Source organism: Mus caroli, unplaced genomic scaffold, assembly GCF_978045245.1.
Source record: "Mus caroli unplaced genomic scaffold, Mus_caroli_1 scaffold_5, whole genome shotgun sequence".
NCBI classification, from domain to species: Eukaryota; Metazoa; Chordata; class Mammalia; order Rodentia; family Muridae; genus Mus; species Mus caroli.
In genome coordinates, this window is record NW_028227260.1 from 77,178,722 (window position 1) to 77,197,377 (window position 18,656).

An 18,656-nucleotide genomic window follows, 5' to 3' on the forward strand; every position below is an offset into this window, starting at 1 on the left:
ATACAGAGGGTCAGGAAATTGAACAGAGTTGTGTAGCAATGGGGAATGGGGAACGGGAGTCTCAACCTGAAAGTCCCAGATGCCAGGAAAGCAAGAGCCTCCCAGGACCACATGGGGATGATATTTGTTGAAATACCCTACAAATGGGAGGAAGAACTTGTTGAGGCCATATCCAGAAGCTAGGCATGACCCCAGAGTTGACAGATGGGCCATACACACATCTCCAAAATTTTCACCCAGAATTGCTCCTGTCTAAAGGAAATACAGGGCCAAAGAGTGGAATAGAGATTGAAGGAAAGCCATTCAGAGACTGTCCCATCTTGGGATTCAGCACACATGGAGACACCAGAACCAGATACTATTGCAGATGCCAAAAATTGATTGCTGACAGGATCCTGATACAACTATCTCCCGAGAGGCTCTGCCAGATGTGGATGCTTGCAGCCAACCATCAGACAGCATAGGGGACCCCAAAGGAGGAGTTAGGGGAAGGACTGAAGAAGCTGAAGGGGCCTTATCTGGCATCAGTGGGAAGGGAGGCCCTTGTTACTGTGAAGGCTTGATGCCCCAGTATAGAGGAATGCTAGGGCAGTGAGGCAAAAGTGAGTGGGTGGGTGGGTGAGCATCCTTATAGAAGTAGCATAGGGGATATGAAATAAGGGGTTTGCAGAGGGAAAACCAGAAAAGGGGATACCATTTGAAATGTAAACAACTATAATATCCAAATGGAGGAGCTAGAGAAAGTACCCAAGGAGCTGAAGTTGTCTGCAACCCTATAGGTAGAACAACAATATGAACTAACCAGTACCCCCAGAGCTCGTGTCTCTAGCTGCCTATGTAGCAGAAGATGGCCTAGTCAGCAATCATTAGGAAGAGAGGCCCATTGGTCTTGCAATCTTTATATTCCCCAGTACAGGGAAATGCCAGGGCCAAGAAGTGGGAGTAGGTGGGTAGGGGAGCTGGGTGGGGGGAGGGTATATGGAACTTTCAAGATAGCATTTGAAATGTAAATAAAGAAAATATCTAATAAAAAGTTAAAAAAAATTAAAAAGGAAAATAAAAAGGAAAATTGTTTAATCAATCAGTAATTATTTTTTCATATTGGTTATCTTGATAGCTATTGGTGAATAAATTTACCTTTTAATTCAGAAGAAGCATTGCAGAATGACTGTTTCCTTTCAAGGGAGATAGCCTCCATTTTATGAGCTGATTGTTCCATTATATTCTTCCTCAGCTTAGTTGTGACTACTGATTTATATCAAAGCTTTGCTGACAATTCATATTTTCAATCTGTTCTTTAGACTAAGTTGAAATGTCAGGTAGTTTGGTTTAGATTACTCTCTACAAAGCATAGAAAATGAATTTTATTTAGCCTGAAAAGGGTTACAAATTACTATTACCCCAGGACATTTGAAGAATGCAGCTTTCGTTTGAAATTCACAAATTAAACACAGGACACATTTGAAACCTTTAATGGAAATGCTAACAATTCATTTTATTTGGTGTATATGGATATTTAATTGAGGTGCTAATTACTTTAAAATTTTAGAACTGTCCTCAAATAGATTTATCTATATTCTGAAAATTAATATTGAGGTGTTTTGAAGACACCTTTTTTTTTCGTTAGAATATTCAATGGCTTCTTAAACCCAAGTTCTTTGAATAACACAAAACATCCAGTCTGATGCAGTAAAGTCTATACTCAAGTAGCAAAATATCTCCATATTAAATATAATTAAGCTCTTTCCAGCCAGCACCGAGTGATGGGCATCTCTCAGAACAATTGGCACAAGCGCTGCAAGACCGGGGGTAAGCGAAAACCCTACCACAAGAAGCAGAAGCATGAGCTGGGATGGCCCACTGCCAACATGAAGATTGGCCCTCGCCGCATACACACAGTCCGAGTTCGAGGAGGAAATAAAGAAGTACCGTGCTCTGAGATTGGATGTGGGGAACTTTTCCTGGGGTGTTGTACTCGCAAAACAAGGATCATTGATGTTGTCTACAATGCATCCAACAATGAGCTTGTCTGCACCAAGCCCCTAGTGTAGAACTGCATCGTGCTTATTGATAGCACGCCCTGGTATGAGTCCCACTATGCACTGCCCCTGGGCCGCAAGAAGGGGGCCAAGCTGACTCCTGAGGAGGAAGAGATTTTAAACAAAAAACGATCAAAGAAAATTCAAAAGAAATATGACGAAAGGAAAAAGAATGCCAAAATCATCAGTCTCCTGGAGGAACAGTTCCAGCAGGGCAAGCTTCTAGCCTGTATTGCCTCAAGACCAGGCCAGTGTGGCAGAGCAGAAGGCTATGTGCTTGAAGGCAAGGAGCTGGAGTTCTATCTGCAGAAGATCAAAGCCCGGAAAGGCAAATGAGCCTCATGCATAATGTAATAAATTGCAATAAAATATAAGAAAGCCTTTAATACATGATACTTACAAAAACACAAATTTTCTGAGGATAAATAATCTCTGGGGTAAGGATGTAACTCAGGGTTGCAGTATTTGCCTAATGGCTTACAGGCCAGTCGTTTGCTATCCAACACTGCAAAGAAAACAAATTTAATATGAAACAAAAGAAAAAAGTAAAAACGGGCTTCAATATTTCAAATGCACTCTCATTGTAGATTAATATATGCATTCCTTAAAATTAAATACATGTCATTCCTTTTATCAATTCAATGCAATTTTAATATGATGAAATTGTGTTTGAAATAAATTTAGCCAAACTATTAATAAATTTTGGGTTTGTTAGGTCTTACCAAAGGTTGTATGTCAAGTATTTAGAATAAATTTCTAGAATGTATATTTTAGTGCAGAAGTAGCAAGAAATATGTAAAATACAGAGAACAAAACATAAAATATTCTATGTTACTTTGCAAAAATAGTTTATGTTCACATTTTAGCATGCTAACTTCTACTAAAAAGATAGTATTGCAGAATATATTTACAAATTCTTATAATATTCCAAATATCACAAAGCTGTTATATGCATGAATACAAGCATATGCACAAAGTTTAAAAATGTATTTTTCACATTGTCTTATATACTGTTCCATTACTATGAACTGACACCTTGATCAAGGCAACTTGTAAACAGAGGAACAATTGAAATATTGCTTAGAGTTTCAGAGAGTTAGTCAATGATCAGTCATGGTTTTATCTTAATATGTATGTGTTCAATTATTTTTTTTTCATAAGAAGACAGTAGGCATATGGATTAAGGACCATGCTGACAATATCAGTTCAATTTAATTACTATTTTGAATATTCTATCTCTAAATACAGTAGGATCTGTATTACAGGAAATTATATCTGTTTGGTTTCAGAAACACAAGACAAGAAGCTCTTCCCTATGCAATCCAGACATTCATTCATTCATTCATTCTCTCTCTCTCTCTCTCTCTCTCTCATTCTCTTTCTCTCTCTCATTCTCTCTCTCTCATTCTCTCTCCCTCCCTCCCTCACCCTCCCTCCCCTCCCTCCCTCCCTCCTACCTTCCCTCCACCTCTCTCTCCTTCTCCCTTCCTCCTTCTCTCTTTCTCTGTCTCTCTGTGCATGTGATCTTTCTTTCTTTCTTTCTTCCTTCTTTTCTTTGTTTCTTTGTTTCTTTCTTTCATTCTTTTTTCTTTCTTTCTTTCTTTCTTTCTTTCTTTCTTTCTTTCTTTCTCTTCTTCTCTTCTTCTCTTCTTCCTTCCTTCCTATAGTGTCTTCCCTGACCCCCATTCCTGGGGTTAGTGAACATGCCCAAGAGCAGCTTCCCAATATAACTGCATTTAATATAATATAATTTCTCTTGACTAGGCTCATTTATCTGAAGTGAATAACTTATCAATATCCTCCATATATGAATTTGGATAAAATACAATTATATACATATTATCTAGAAATAGTATATTGTTATATTTCTATGCCACTAGAGAATGTGTTTTTCATACAATAATGTGTATGCCAATGTATAATTCTTATATCACATTTTTATAAATATAAATAAATAAGTCTATTTTCTTGGAAAAATCCAACAATATAAAATGAACAATGAAAAGTGAAGGTGTTACTATAATCCTCCAAATTTATTTCCTCATTACACTCTAAAAAGAACATCAATACATAGATCAGTCAGAAATAAGTGGAAAACCTCATGATAACTTTGAAATCACTCAAATATTATTTCGTTTTGTTTATAATCTTGACCTGCCATCTAATTTGTCTTTATTTTACTTACTTGCTTAATTAATTAATTAATTAATTAATTGTAACTGGCACTTTTATTTCCTATGATGGAGGGAGGAGAAGAAGGCCAAACCTAAGCTGTGTGAATACTTGTTGCAGGTTTAGCCTAGAGCATTTCCTTCTCTGTTCTAACTATCCCTAGACCTAGGCCTAGATGCTTCTAGTCTCCATACTATTTCAGTCTTGATTCTCTCAACTTGTGACTCAATTGCTTTACTTGGCCTCATACTAACATTGGTAATATCTTATAATATGGCCCCTTCTCATAATCTGCCTCCTTCTGTCTTTACCTATGTTTAGCTTGTCCTTTCTGCAATATGTTTTGTAAAGCAATCTTGGTATAAGTGTCATGCATACACCATACCATACTTTTTATCTTTATCCCCTTTATCTCTCCTGAGGCTTTTTTATAATATGTTTTTTTTTATTACGTATTTTCCTCAATTACATTTCCAATGCTATCCCAAAAGTCCCCCTACTTCCCTACCCACCCATTCCCATTTTTTGGCCCTGGAGTTCCCCTGTACTGGGGCATATAAAGATTGCATGTCGAATGGGCCTCTTTCTAGTGATGGCCGACCAGGTCATCTTTTGATACATATGCAGCTAGAGTCAAGAGCTCCGGGGTACTAGTTAGTTCATAATGTTGTTGCATCTACAGGGTTGCAGATCTCTTTAGCTCCTTGGATACTTTCTCTAGCTTCTCCATTGGGGACACTGTGATACATCCAATAGCTGACTGTGAGCATCCAATTCTGTGTTTGCTAGGCCCCGGCATAGTCTCACAAGAGACAGCTATATCAGGGTCCTTTCAGCAAATGCTTGCTAGTGTATGCAATGGTGTCATCGTTTGGAAGCTAATTATGGGATGGATCCCTGGATATGGCAGTCTCTAGATGGTCCATCCTTTTGTCTCAGCTCCAAACTTTGTCTCTGTAACTCCTTCCATGGGTGATTGTTTCCAATTCTAAGAAGGGGCAAAGTGTCCACACTTTGGTCTTCGTTCTTCTTCAGTTTCATGTGTTTTGCAAATTGTCTCTTATATCTAGGGTATCCTAAGTTTCTGGGCTAATATCCACTTATTAGTGAGTACATATCATTTGAGTTCTTTTGTGATTGTGTTACATCACTCAGGATGATGCCATCCAGGTCCAACCATTTGCCTAGGAATTTCATAAATTCATTCTTTTTAATAGCTGAGTAGTACTCCATTGTGTAAATGTACCACATTTTCTGTATCCATTCCTCTGTTGAGGGGGCATCTGGGTTCTTTCCAGCTTCTGGCTATTATAAATTAGGCTGCTATGAGTTTTCTTTATTGTGTCAACTTCCCTTTTTAGTTCTAGTATGGTTTTGTTCATTTCTATCACCTGTTTGGATTTGTTTTCCTGTTTTACTTTAAGGACTTCTACCTGTTTGGTTGTGTTTTCCTGTTTTTCTTTAAGGACTTGTAACTCTTTAGCAGTGTTCTCCTGTATTTCTTTAAGTGAGTTATTAAAGTCCTTCTTGATGTCCTCTACCATCATCATGAGATATGCTTTTAAATCCGGGTCTAGCTTTTTGGATGTGTTGGGGTGCCCAGGGCTTGGTGGGGTGGGAGTGCTGCGTTCTGATGATGGTGAGTGGTCTTGAATTCTCTTAGTAGGATTCTTGTTTGCCTTTCGCCATCTGGTAATCTCTGGAGTTAGTTGTTATAGTTGTCTCTGGTTAGAGATTGTTCCTCAGGTGATTATGTTAGCCTCTATCAGCAGAACTGGGAGACTAGCTCTATCCTTAGTTTCAGTGGTCAGAGTACTCTCTGCAGGCAAGCTCTCCTCTTGCAGGGAAGGTGCCCAAATATCTGGTGTTCGAACCTGCCTCCTGGCAGAAGTTGTATTCCACTCACCAGAGGTCTTAGGATCCCATGAGGGATCCTGTGTGGGTCCTTGTGGGTGTCTGGAGACTCCCCAGTCCAGGAACCCCGGTGCTGCAGTAGACCGGAAGGTGGTCGGATTTCTGGAGCCGGAAAAGGACACTGCCTCAGAATCTCTGTGGCTACCACCTGTCCCAGAAGCTGTCAGCTTCTGTGTGCACACTCTCACCTGAGCAGACTACTTTTCGGTGGAGCCCCAGGACCAAGATGGCTCCCATGGTTCCTGAGGCAAAAGCCTTCCGGGCAGGGTGGTCACCTGTCCTCTGGCCGGGGAGGTGGTCGGATGTCTGGAGCCCGAAAAGGGCTCTGCCTCAGAAGCTCTGTGGCTCCTGCCTGTCCCAGAAGCTGTCTGCTTCTGTGTGCACACCTGTGCAGACTCTCCTGAGGATTTTTTAAAGTAACTTTTTTGTTTAAGTAGCTTCTCTTTACTTTGCTGTTTTCATGTGAGTTGTGCATATCCTATTCTGTCAAATTTTTCTCTTTACATTGTCTGCCCCTCAATAAGATGTTGCTTTCAAAGATGGCACCTTGCTTCTACAAACTAAATTTATTTTCATTGTTAAGGATTGATAATGAAGGTATGTATTCAGGGCATGTCAGAATTCTAGCCAGATCGCATAGACCTAGAAAGTCTTTGGGTATGATCCGTTGTCAGAGCAGCTATGTGGCTGGATTAAAAATCCTCTACAATTAATTAAATTTTTATTTGTTTTCTTAAATTTACATACTAACCTCCATTACAATCTTTTCTTTTCCATCATTTTTTTGTCCTTCCATTAGAATTATTCATGGCACCTATATTTGAATATGTTCATTTCTTTACCATCCTCTTTTCCTTTAAGACTTCTATCCCTCTGAGGGACTCCCTTTTGTTTTCATTGCCTAGACATATACCTGCTATATTTAAAAAATACAGGTACATATCAAGAGAAGTCTCACGTAGAGATAGAAAGAGTGAGAGATCAATATAACTCTTTTATACCACCTCAATCAATCAGAAAATTAATCAGCTCTTTGAGGCTTAAGTCACTCTTAAAGTACATTAAGTTATTCATTAGGACAATTATAACTCAATCATCTCTCACAAGGCTCCATAAATTAAAGGTCTCACCACATTTCATTACCTTTATATTAGAAACAAAAATTCTAATACACGAACTTTGGGAGATACCTCATATTTAAACCATAGTTATATCTCATTAAATTTTATAAAACAACTGTGAATAACATTGAATCCTAATGATGCTTCTTGTTTTGTAATTACAGTTGTTAATACATGCATGTTAACAAATTCATTAATCAATTTATCGTAGCACCTTCTACATGCCACAAAAATAATAGCATTATATGTCTACCCTTTGGAGAATCAAGTGTAATTTTTTAAAGATTTTCCTCAACATTGGACCACTGCAACGTAACATAAGGTATGATTTCTGAGTTTTCTAAATGAAGAAATATATGAGTATAATGGTACTTGCCAATTCAAAACCAAAACTGTAAATAAAACCAACTCATTGATATGATTTTCACTGACAGGATGAATCAGTATTTCTAACTCCTACAGATGAATATTTACTAGACATGAACTGCAATGAGAAATATTGTGTTGTGAAAGTGAAGCTATGCTATTTTCAGTCATTTAGACACATGAGGGCCCTTCATCTTAAGGCTCTAAAAGCAATCATGTGAAATTTTACAGTGTTGTTAAGTAATACAAATATCTTTTAAACTTATTGAATCTAAATTCTATACTATGCAAATCAATATTTCAATATGTAAGTCTCAGTATCAAGAATGTTATCACAAAACTACTAGATTGGGGCTAAAAAATACCTTAAATAATTTTGTAAGGGTCCACAATTTGCTGAATAAAGATACAAAAGCAAAGAGTGTTTTATTTTGCAGAAATCTATTATTCATAGATCTACCATTCACCAAGACAGTGAAGCCCAGGTGAGCTCTCAGTCTCTATTTAAAGCAGCTTATGGGAATTCCACAGAGGTTTAGGTGACTTTTACCTTGATTTATTGGCTGGGTATCGATGGATATGGGTGTCTTTAGGATTGGCAATGTGTGCGGAGCCTAGAAACTGTTGGTGACTCAGAGCTCCTGTCTCAGACCTGGTGGTGGGGCATCTTCTGATGATGGGAAAACTTCTGGTTGTCTGCCCATGGAAGGAGTTACAGAGACAAAATTCAGGACTGAGATGGAAGAAAGGACTACTCAGAGACTGCCCCAACTGGGGCATCCCATATACAACCATCAAACCCGGACATTATTGCATATACCAGCAAGATTTTGCTGACAGGACCATCAGCCGTCTCTTGTGAGGCTATGCCAGTGCCTAGCAAATACAGAAGTGGATGCTCACAGTCATCTATTGGATGGAACACAGGGCCCCTAAAAAAGTAACTAGAGAAAGTAATCAAGGAGGAAAAGGGGTCGGCAACCCTATAGGAGGATTAACAATATAAACTCACCAGTACTACCACAGAACTGTGTCTCTAATTGCATATGTAGCAGAGAATGGCCTAGTTAGCCATCATTGTGAGGAGAGGCCCTTCATCTTGCAAAGATCATATGCCCCAATACAGGTGAATGCCAGGGCCAGGAAGTTGGAGTGGGTGGGTTGGAGAGCAGGGCAGGGGAGGGTGTAGGTTTCCTTGGGGATAACATTTGAAATGTAAATGAAGAAAATATCTAATAAAAATGTATATATATATATATATGAATAGCTTAGAACATATCCAGCCTAGCTGCAGTTTGTTAGTATACTTAATAGTTTCTTCCCACCTACTCTCCTTTCAAGATCTACATCTTTTCTATCACTAGAAAAGTTCAGGCTTCTAAGAGTTAACAATCAACCATGGCAAAATAAAATATAAAGTAAATAAAAACAAATATATTCAATTTGGGCATTGTGAGGAGCAGGTGTGGCAGCGGCCCCAAGTTGGCACCCCGGGACTGCTGCCAAGTCTTATGACTGGCACCTGACTTCCTCATATCCCTCAAGATAGCCACATTCCCTGAGCTGCATTGTGCAGATGCACCACGGCATAAGATCGGATAATGTGACGAATGTAGCCATGAGCCAATGAACTGTGCCTACATAGACTGGGGTGAGGGGGAGTGGACTGGAGAGGTCGGGGCATTCTTCTTCTGTTTCCTGCACATTGTTATGTGCCTGAATAAACTGCCTTGAGAAGGAAGTCGGTTTTGTCACTTCTTTTCTGCTGGTCGGAGAAGTAGCAACAAGTGGTGGAACCCGTAAGGGGACTTGACAAGTCCAGAACTCTTGGCAGTCAGAGTGGCCAGCTGGAAAGCTCCCAGGTAAGTGGGACAATTCAAGTTCTCTGTTAGAGACTATTAGCTTCCCGGATTAGGGACTATTGAGGTTCTCGGAGTGAGATAATTAAAGTTACACACACATATAGTGTAGTGATCCAAAAATCAAAGGAAAAGCAATTGGTTGTAGCCCCGGAAAAGGTTCAGAAAGGAAAAGTGATGAATTATTTAGGAACTAAAATTTTTGAAAGTCGAGTATCTCCCCAGAAAATTCAGATTCAGACGGATAATTTGAGGACATTGAATGATTTTGAAAAGCTATTGAGGGATATACAGTGGGTACGTCCCTATTTGGGCCTAACCAACAAACAATTACAACCATTATATGATATTTTACCGGGAGATATAGAATTAAATTCTCCCTGGCAGCTTACTGATTCTGCCCGCGTAGCATTAAGTTTGGTTGAAAAGGGCATTCAAACAGCAGCATTAAAGACAAGAGATCTGTATAGTCCTATTATTTTGTGCATCCTGCCCTCAGAGACCCAGCATACTGGAGTCCTCTGGCAGGGCACCCCCTTGCTATGGATACATCCCAAGATTTTACCTGCAAAAATCTTGTGTTATTACCCTGCCTCGCTAGCACAATTGCCCTTGATTGGCCTACAACAATGTATTCAATATTTTGGCAATCCCCCTCAGGAATTGATTGTTCCATATAATATGAAGCAAATAGAAGTATTATCATCTACTGTTGATGATTGGGCAATTTTGAGATGTAGCTTTATGGGAAAGATGGATAATCATTTCCCTAAGGATCCCATTTTGCAGCTGATTATAGCTCATCCAGTTGTTTTTCCATGAATTACTTCTCAAGTGCCATTGCCTGATGCCCCTTTAATTTTTACAGATGGGTCTGGAGAAAATGCATGCCATGTCATTGCCCATTGCTTTGAGGCATGGGGTGCATGGGGTCAGCCCAGAGAGCTTAAGACTGATCATGGACCTGCTTATACTTCAGCTTCTATTGTTTCCTTTTGTAAAATGATGGGTGTCCGCTTGGTGCATGGTGTACGCTACAATCCTCAGGGCCAGGGCATCATTAAAAGAGCTCATTGCACTCTGAAAGTGTCTAATAAAACAGAAAGGGGGAGTAGCCTCTGGCGCTACTCCTAGGGAGAGATTAGCCATTGCTCTCTTTACCTTGAATTTTTTTTTAATAAAGATAAAAATGATTTGACTACTGCAGAATGGTTTGCCAATCCCGAGGCATCCTACAAAGGCACAGTCATGTGGAAGGATGTTCTGAGTAGACGATGGCATGGGCCCGATCCTGTATTGGTCTGGGCGAGAAGGTCTGTTTGTGTGTTTCCACAGAATCATCACCAGCTGCTGTGGGTTCCAGAGCGATTGACGAGGGTAGTTCAAGATGGACGAAGGTGTCCTGATGAAGCTGCTCCTGGGGGTGATGCTGCTGCCTGCAGTGATGACTGAAGATCTACAATGGGCCCCCTTTTGTAGCGGTATTCGAGATTCCCTGCCCCCATGGACCTGCTGCCAGTCCAGGAAAGCTGCGTGGGCCATGAAAAAATATTTTTTCTTTTTCCCTTATATTAGTACAAGTCATAATCAAATGTTTTCAGGGTTTAATTGGACGTGTCAAAATCCAGCCCAGAGAGGGGCAAGCAATCCCTTTAATGTTTGGCTGTTGTGTGGGATAAATTGGGAGTTGTAGAGATTGTTCGTCTTTGAGTATGTTGATGGGTGTGGCATGGGGAAATGCTAGCTTTTATTGGAATGGATCTGTATTATTAGAGTCTTCTGTTATTCAATTTGCTTATGGGAAGAATGTATTCTTTAAAGCCACACCTGTATGCTTTTGGCCTCCTTTTGTATTTTTAGTTTATAATGGTAGTTATTTTGATGATGTTGTAGAATGTAAGGAGGATAGTTGTTTTTATATGTGTTGGAATGCTTCTATGTTTTCTTTAGCTATTGTGACCAGAATGCCTAGATTGTTATCATTGCCCTTGCAGACCCCTTCGGTTATGACCTTGTTTAGACCCAAAAGAGATTTTGGGATAGTCCATATCAATTGGGTGGATGTATCCATGGCTGAAGGACTTGCAAATTGGATTGCCACAGCTATGCCATACCTAAAGGAATGGGCCAGTATTGGTGGATTGGCACTGTGCTGCATGTCATCAGTGTCCTGGCCTTTTGGTACATCTGCCGCATGCAACATCGCCATTGCAGGGCACAAGCTCTGTTGATAGAAGCCTTTGCAGCTGTGGAGATGGGACAATCTCCTCAAGTGTGGTTTGACATGCTAGGGAAGTAGTCAATGACGGGTAAGACCCCCTGGATGTGTTACCAATCTAAGACAGGGATCAGACTACTACTGTCTGTCTCCTGATGATGGGTAAGGAGCATTGTTGCAGGGGGCAACCTAAGACAGGCATTCTCTCTGCCAATTTAAAGAATAAGGGGGAGATGTGAGGACTGGGTGTGGTTGTGGCCCCATGATGGCACCCGGGACTGCTGCCAAGTCTTATGACTGGCACCTGACTTCCTCATATCCCTCAAGATAGCCACATACCTTGAGCTGCATTGTGCAGATGCACCACGACATAAGATCAGATGATGTGATGAATGTAGCCCTGAGCCAATGAACTGTGGCCTATGTGGACTGGGGTGAGGGGGAGTGGACTGGAGAGGTCGGGGCATTCTTCTTCTGTTTCCTGCACATTGTTAAGTGCCTGAATAAACTGCCTTGAGAAGGAAGTCGGTTTTGTCGCTTCTTTTCTGCTGGTCGGGAGACGGTAGCAACAGGGCATGGCATCCTAACAGAAGGAAAAGTCCCAAGAGCAGGCACAAGAATCAGAGGCCCACTCATTTTCATAGTCAAAAGCCCCATAAAAATACTAAGCTAATAGCTACAATACATAAGGAGAGAACTAATGTGTATCATGTACATATCAATGCAGAGCCATGTAGGTCCTGTGATAGCTGCTTCCATCTCAATGAGCACATATGTACCTTGCTTAATTACCTCTGAAGTCCTTGTTCTCCTAGTGTCTTCCACCCCTCTGACTCCTATATTTTCACTTCCTCTTCCACAGAAAATTACAAATAATCCATTATTTCTTTTTTCTTTCTTTATTCACTTTACACCATGATCACAGCTCCTCTCCTTATCCTCTCTCCCAAACAATCACCTCCCATCCTCCCTACCCTTCTCCTCTGAGAGGATGGTACCTACCCCCCACTCCTTCATTATCCCCTGATATTGACACATCAAGTCTCTGTGGGGCTACTCTCTTCTTCCACTGAGGCCAGACAAGGCAGCCCAGCTTGAAGAATGTATTCCACAGCCAGGCAAACAGCATTTGGGATAGCCCCTCCTCTAATTGTTTGGGACCCACATGAAGACAACACTGTGTATCTGCTTCATATGTGCAGGGGTCTCTAGGTTTAGCCTTAGTATGCTCTTTTGTTGGTGGTTCAGTCTCTGAGAGCCCCAAAGTTTCTAGGTTTTTTTACTCTATTGGTCATTCTGTAGCATTTCTATCCCCTCTAGGCCTTCAAGCTTTCCACAATTCTTCCATAAGAGCTTCCAACCTCTGTCCAAAGTGTGGCTGTAGGTATCTGAACATGTTTCAGCGAGCTGATGGGTGGAGCCTCTGAGAGGACAGTTATGCTAGGCTCCTGTCTGCAAGCATAACAGAGTATCATTATTAGTGCTATGGATTGGTGCTTGCCCATGGCATAGGTTTCAAGTTGGACTGGTTATTGGTTGGCTGTTCCTTATGTCTCTGCTCCATCTTTTGTAGACAGGACAAATTTTGGATCAAAAGTTTTGTGGGTGGGTTGGTGTTCATATTCTTCTGCTGGAAGTCCTGCCTGGTTAAAGGAGGTAGCCTTTTGGTTTCATATCTTTTTTAGTGATGTACAGCATCTAGGAACAGTATTATCCATCCATGCAGGTTGTCTCCTTTCCACCTTCTCTTACTAAAAATTATACTTTTATTTATATATTTATTATTTTATTCTTTTACATTTCAAATGATATACCCCTTCCCAGTTACCCCTCCACAAACCCCCAGCCCATCTCTCCTCTCTCCCCTCTACTTTGCCTCTATGAGGGTGCTCCTCTACCCATTCACTGCTCTCACATCCCCCAATGCTGGCGCTTTAAGCCTCTACAGGATGAAGGGCCTCTTCTCCCATTGATGCCAGATAAGGCCATTCTCTGCTACATATGTGTCTGGATCCATGAGTCCCTCTATGTATACTCTTTGGTTAGTGGTTTAATCCTTGGGAGCCCTGGTTGGTCCAATGAAGCTATGCCAGTGCCTGACAAATACAGAAGTGGATGCTCACACTCATCTATAAGATGAAACACAGAGCCCCCACTGGAGGAGCTAGAGAAAGTACCCAAGGAGCTGAAGGGGTCTGCAACCTTATAGCTGGAACAACAATATGAACTAATCAGTACCCCAGAGCTCTTGTCTCTATCTGCATATGCAGCAGAAGATGGCCTAGTTGGCCATCATTGGGAAGAGAGGCCCCTTGGTCCTGCAAACTTTATATTTCCCAGTACAGGGGAATATGGGGGCCAAGAATAGGGAGTGGGTGGGTAGGGGAGCAGGGCAGGAGGAGGGTATAGGGGACATTTGGGATAGCATTTGAAATGTAAATGAAGAAAATATCTAATATTTTTTTTTTTAAAAAAAGTTAGTTCTTCCTATGAGTTACAATCTCCTTCAGCTCCTTCAGTCCTTCCCTTAGCTTTTCCATTGTGGTATCCCGGCTCTATCCAATGCTTGGCTGCATATATAGCAGATGATGTCCTTATCAGCCATCAATGGGTGGAGAGGTCCTTGGTCCTATGAAGACTCAATAAATGCCCTAGTATAGTGAATCAAGGGTGGAGAGTTGGGAGGGCGTGGATGGGTGGAACAACACCATCATAGAAGCGGGTTTAGTAAGGATGTGATAGGGTGTTTCCAGGAAGGAAGGAAACCATCAAAGGGGATAACATTTGAAATGTAAATAAAGAAAATATCCAATTAAAAAAAGGAAAAATATTTCTCATCCCTTTTTACTTCTGAGAACTCTCTGGTTAACTTCATGCCCCAATTTTAATTGGGTTGTTTATTTCATACCATTTGTTTATTAGTTCCTGGTTTATTATTTTTGTTTTTTGGTTTTTGTTTTTAGTTTTTTGTTTATTTTGTACACTAAATTTCTGTCAGATGTTGTTTTAGTTCATTTTCCTGTTGCTGTAAATAAAAGCCATGACCAAAAACTACGGGTTATGGTCAATCACAGAGGGAAGCCAAGTTAGGAACCTGGAGATAGGAACTGAAGTCTCCATTGTAGAACACTGCTTATCCACTTGCTCTTCTTGTATTTCGCAGCCTGTTTTTTTGTTTGTTTGTTTGTTTGTTTGTTTTGTTTTTATACAGTCCAGGACCACTTATTAATGCTAGACTCTCTCACATCAATCACTAATCAAGAAAATACCCCACATAAATGTCTACAATTTAATCTGATGGAAACATTTTTTCCACTGAGGTCCATGTCACAACAGTAAACAGACTAGTACAATTTTGTATTCAGAATTTTGCTTTATATGTTTATCATCTGTAGCAGTTTTCTATTAGAAATTTTAGGGCCCTTTATTGTTTGTAATATTATTTATATGGACTTAAGATTAGCATAAATCTTTAGAGATACTCCAGATTTTAATTAGGTAGTAGAGAAACAATATGCTAAGATTTGAGTGGGATTGCAGCGACTGTAACTATCCAAAGGAAAACAGATTCCTTCTAAGACATGACTGACTATATTCTATTTTGAAGCTAGGCTCCCTTGAGCTATTTCTTCCAAATACTGTAGACATTAATGAATGTCATGTTATAAATTTAATATAATATATTTTTATTTTATTTAATTGAATCTTTGAGGTAATAGGTTAATTAACTTCTTTCTTCTTTTTGACATTTATTATGGTTGTGTTAGATTTAAAAAAGAGGAATACATTTATAGATGAGAAGCTATTGTACTCGGTGTTGGATTCTAATAAGTCTTAATAGATCCTTAAAAGGAAATATTTATACTGCAAAGACTAGAATACTCATTATTCTGTTTTAGTTAACTTTATGAAACTAAAATATGGTATAATAAAACACAAGTAATAATTGTAAATTTTTGCATGGTTTTATAAGCATTTGAAATCAGGTAGCATTTTCATAGCCTATTATATGTTTCATTTTTTTGTTTTGTTTACCACTGAACTAGCTGAATAATCATTTTTATACAAACATCATCAACTAGATTCACTTTATCATTTCTAAAAATATATATATTCACAAAACACAAAAGCCTGGATTTGTTAATGCCTTCCTACAATTCCAGCATTTAGGAAGTGTAGGCAAAATGATAATGAATTTAAGGTCATCTCTGGCTATAGAACCTCCTTGAGGATATCATGGGATATTATAAGATCACACATTACAAATGAGAAACAGAGAAGGACAAGAAAAGTAAAAATATAAAATAAAAATTGTGACATGATCCTATGATTTCAGATATATTACAGTTTTATATTTATACTCTAGTCTCATAACTATATTTGGGTAGTTTGACATTTATATTTTGGTAATAAATCTCCAAAATTTAGTATTTAGTTTTTCATTTATACTTCTGAAATATATTTCCACAAATTTAGTAATTAACAGCCTAAGCAACAAATGTTTATTGTACCATAGTTTCTGAAATTAATGAATTAGACATTGTTCTGGACCAGAAAGTCTTATGAGCCTGTAATCGAGATGACTGCTGAATATCTTGATTTCTGCTAAAGAACATGCATAAAATTAATCTACCTAGCACTTGTGAACAATCTTATATTTCTCCAAATGTGAATTTTTCTGTAGCATTTTTCAGAATGTGGCAAAAGACTTTCCCTTACAAACTAGCAGATCCAGAAAAGGAGGGAAAGAGAGTTTCAGAAACATAAAGAAATGCCCTTGCAGGAGTTTGGCAGGTATTTCTTTTATGGTGTCCTTAAAAAAGCAGAACATTTATTTGCTTCTTCTTGATGGCAGCAATTAAATAGAGGATTTTCAGTACATATTATAGAAGGTGGCAGATCTATGGGGAGTCAAACAGGAAAGAGACCTACATTGTATAAAGGAATAGCATCTGGTGACAAAATACAATTTGGGGGCAGTTGTAACCACAGATTCAATCATCTAAAATGTGTTAAGCTAAAGGAACTGAAATAAACTTTGACTCTAGAACTTGATAGAATGTAAAAGTTGTCTGATTTTTTTGCCTACTGGGAGGAAGCCAAACCAAGTTAAGCATTGCATACAAAGACCATTTGTACTGCACCATAGCAAATAATTTATATAAAGCAATTTATTATCCATAGTAAAATACATGTCCTTATGTAATTGTGCAACTTACAAGCATCTTATTTCAACATGTAGTCATAACCATAATTATACATACTTGGTATGTCAAATTTGAAAAACCTCTACATTCAATGTATATTAGCCAATTGTGAAATAGATTCAGATGGGTTTTTAAGGTCATGGAGATAATAAAGATATTAAAATTGAGTATAAACAAATAAGCCTTTCTGAAGCTAATATATCTTCTTTTAGTGTACAAAGGTCTATTATCTTAAATAAATTTAAAAAACATTCAAGACAATCATGCTGTAGTCTTATGTTATGAAACATGCTTTTTTTATTAATCAGTTGTTTATATCTCAAATGTTATCCCACTTCTCGGTTACCCCTCTACAAAATTCTACACCTGCCCTCTCCTCCGTTCCCTTAGCATCTGTGTGGTGTTTTTGGAGGCACATTCATGCTGGTGTCTGTGATTTCCAGGCCAGCTTGATGAAATCATACTTTCAGTCCCTAAGAAAATGCATAAAATTATAAATGCTGCTGTTTTTCTTCTTTGCAATTTCACAAAGTAAAGCAAGTAATCATGAAATTCTATACAGTATCCATGAATTTTCATGTTTTGATTCTATATTTCTGGTGAATATTTTTCTCAACATTAACTATGAGATTTGTATATGTATAGTTTTCCTTGACTTCATGATTCCACATCACTGCCAGTTCCAGGATCAAGGTTAAGTTGTCTTTAAGTTACAGTCCTAAAGGTAGTAAATAATAATAAACCATACATTGTATTCTATAGTCATCAGCACAATGAATCTACTACTTGGTATATTGCAATATTTAAGAAAACTGAACTAAAAAGTTAAGCTATTAAAATTCCTTACATTATGAAAATGTTTAATTTTTGACCTATCATGATCTTAAGAAAGTTATACAAATAAATATAATATATAACTTCTGAAGGCAATCTGATGCATTATGTTTCTGAAAAATTCTTGATTTTCAACTTGTGCAGAATAGAGGCTTTTGCAAATCATATATTAAAATGAAATAAAAATAAAATTTTTATTTGGTCCTGTGCCTTTTTTGGTTGAGAGACTATTGACGACTGCTTCTATTTCTTTAGGGGAAATGGGACTATTTAGATCTTTAATCTGATCCTGATTTAACTTTGGTACCTGGTATCTGTCTAGGAAATTGTCCATTTTATCCAAGTTTTCCAGTTTTATTGAATATAACATTTTGTAGTAGGATCTGATGATGTTTTGGATTTCCTCAGGTTCTGTTGTTATGTCTCCTTTTTCATTTCTGATTTTGTTAACTTGAATACTGTCCCTGTGCCCTCTAGTTAATCTGGTAAGGGTTTATCTATCTTGTTGATTTTCTCAAAGAACCAGCTCCTCCTTTGTTTGATTCTTTGAATGGTTCTTTTTGTTTCCACTTGGTTGATTTCAGCCCTGAGTTGGATTATTTCCTGCCTTCTACTCCTCTTGGGTGAATTTGCTTCCTTTAGTTCTAGAGCTTCTAGGTTTGTTGTCAGGATGCTAGTGTATGCTCTCTCTAATTTCTTTTTGGAGACACTCAGGGCTATAACTTTTCCTCTTAGGACTGCCTTCATTGTGTCCCATAAGTTTGGGTACGATGTGGCTTCATTTTCATTAAACTATAAAAAGTATTTAATTTCTTTCTTTATTTCTTCCTTGACCAAGGAATCATTGAGTAGAGTGTTGTACAGTGTCCACATGAATGTTGGCTTTGTATTATTTATGCTGTTATTGAAGGTCAGCCTTAGTCCGT

General features: G+C 38.7%; 1 pseudogene; it reads left to right on the forward strand.

Annotated features, from left to right (window-relative positions):
• The first annotated feature begins 1,763 nt into the window (after nucleotides 1–1,763).
• Nucleotides 1,764–2,375, forward strand: LOC110287901 (small ribosomal subunit protein eS8 pseudogene; annotated as a pseudogene).
• The last annotated feature ends 16,281 nt before the right edge of the window (nucleotides 2,376–18,656 follow it).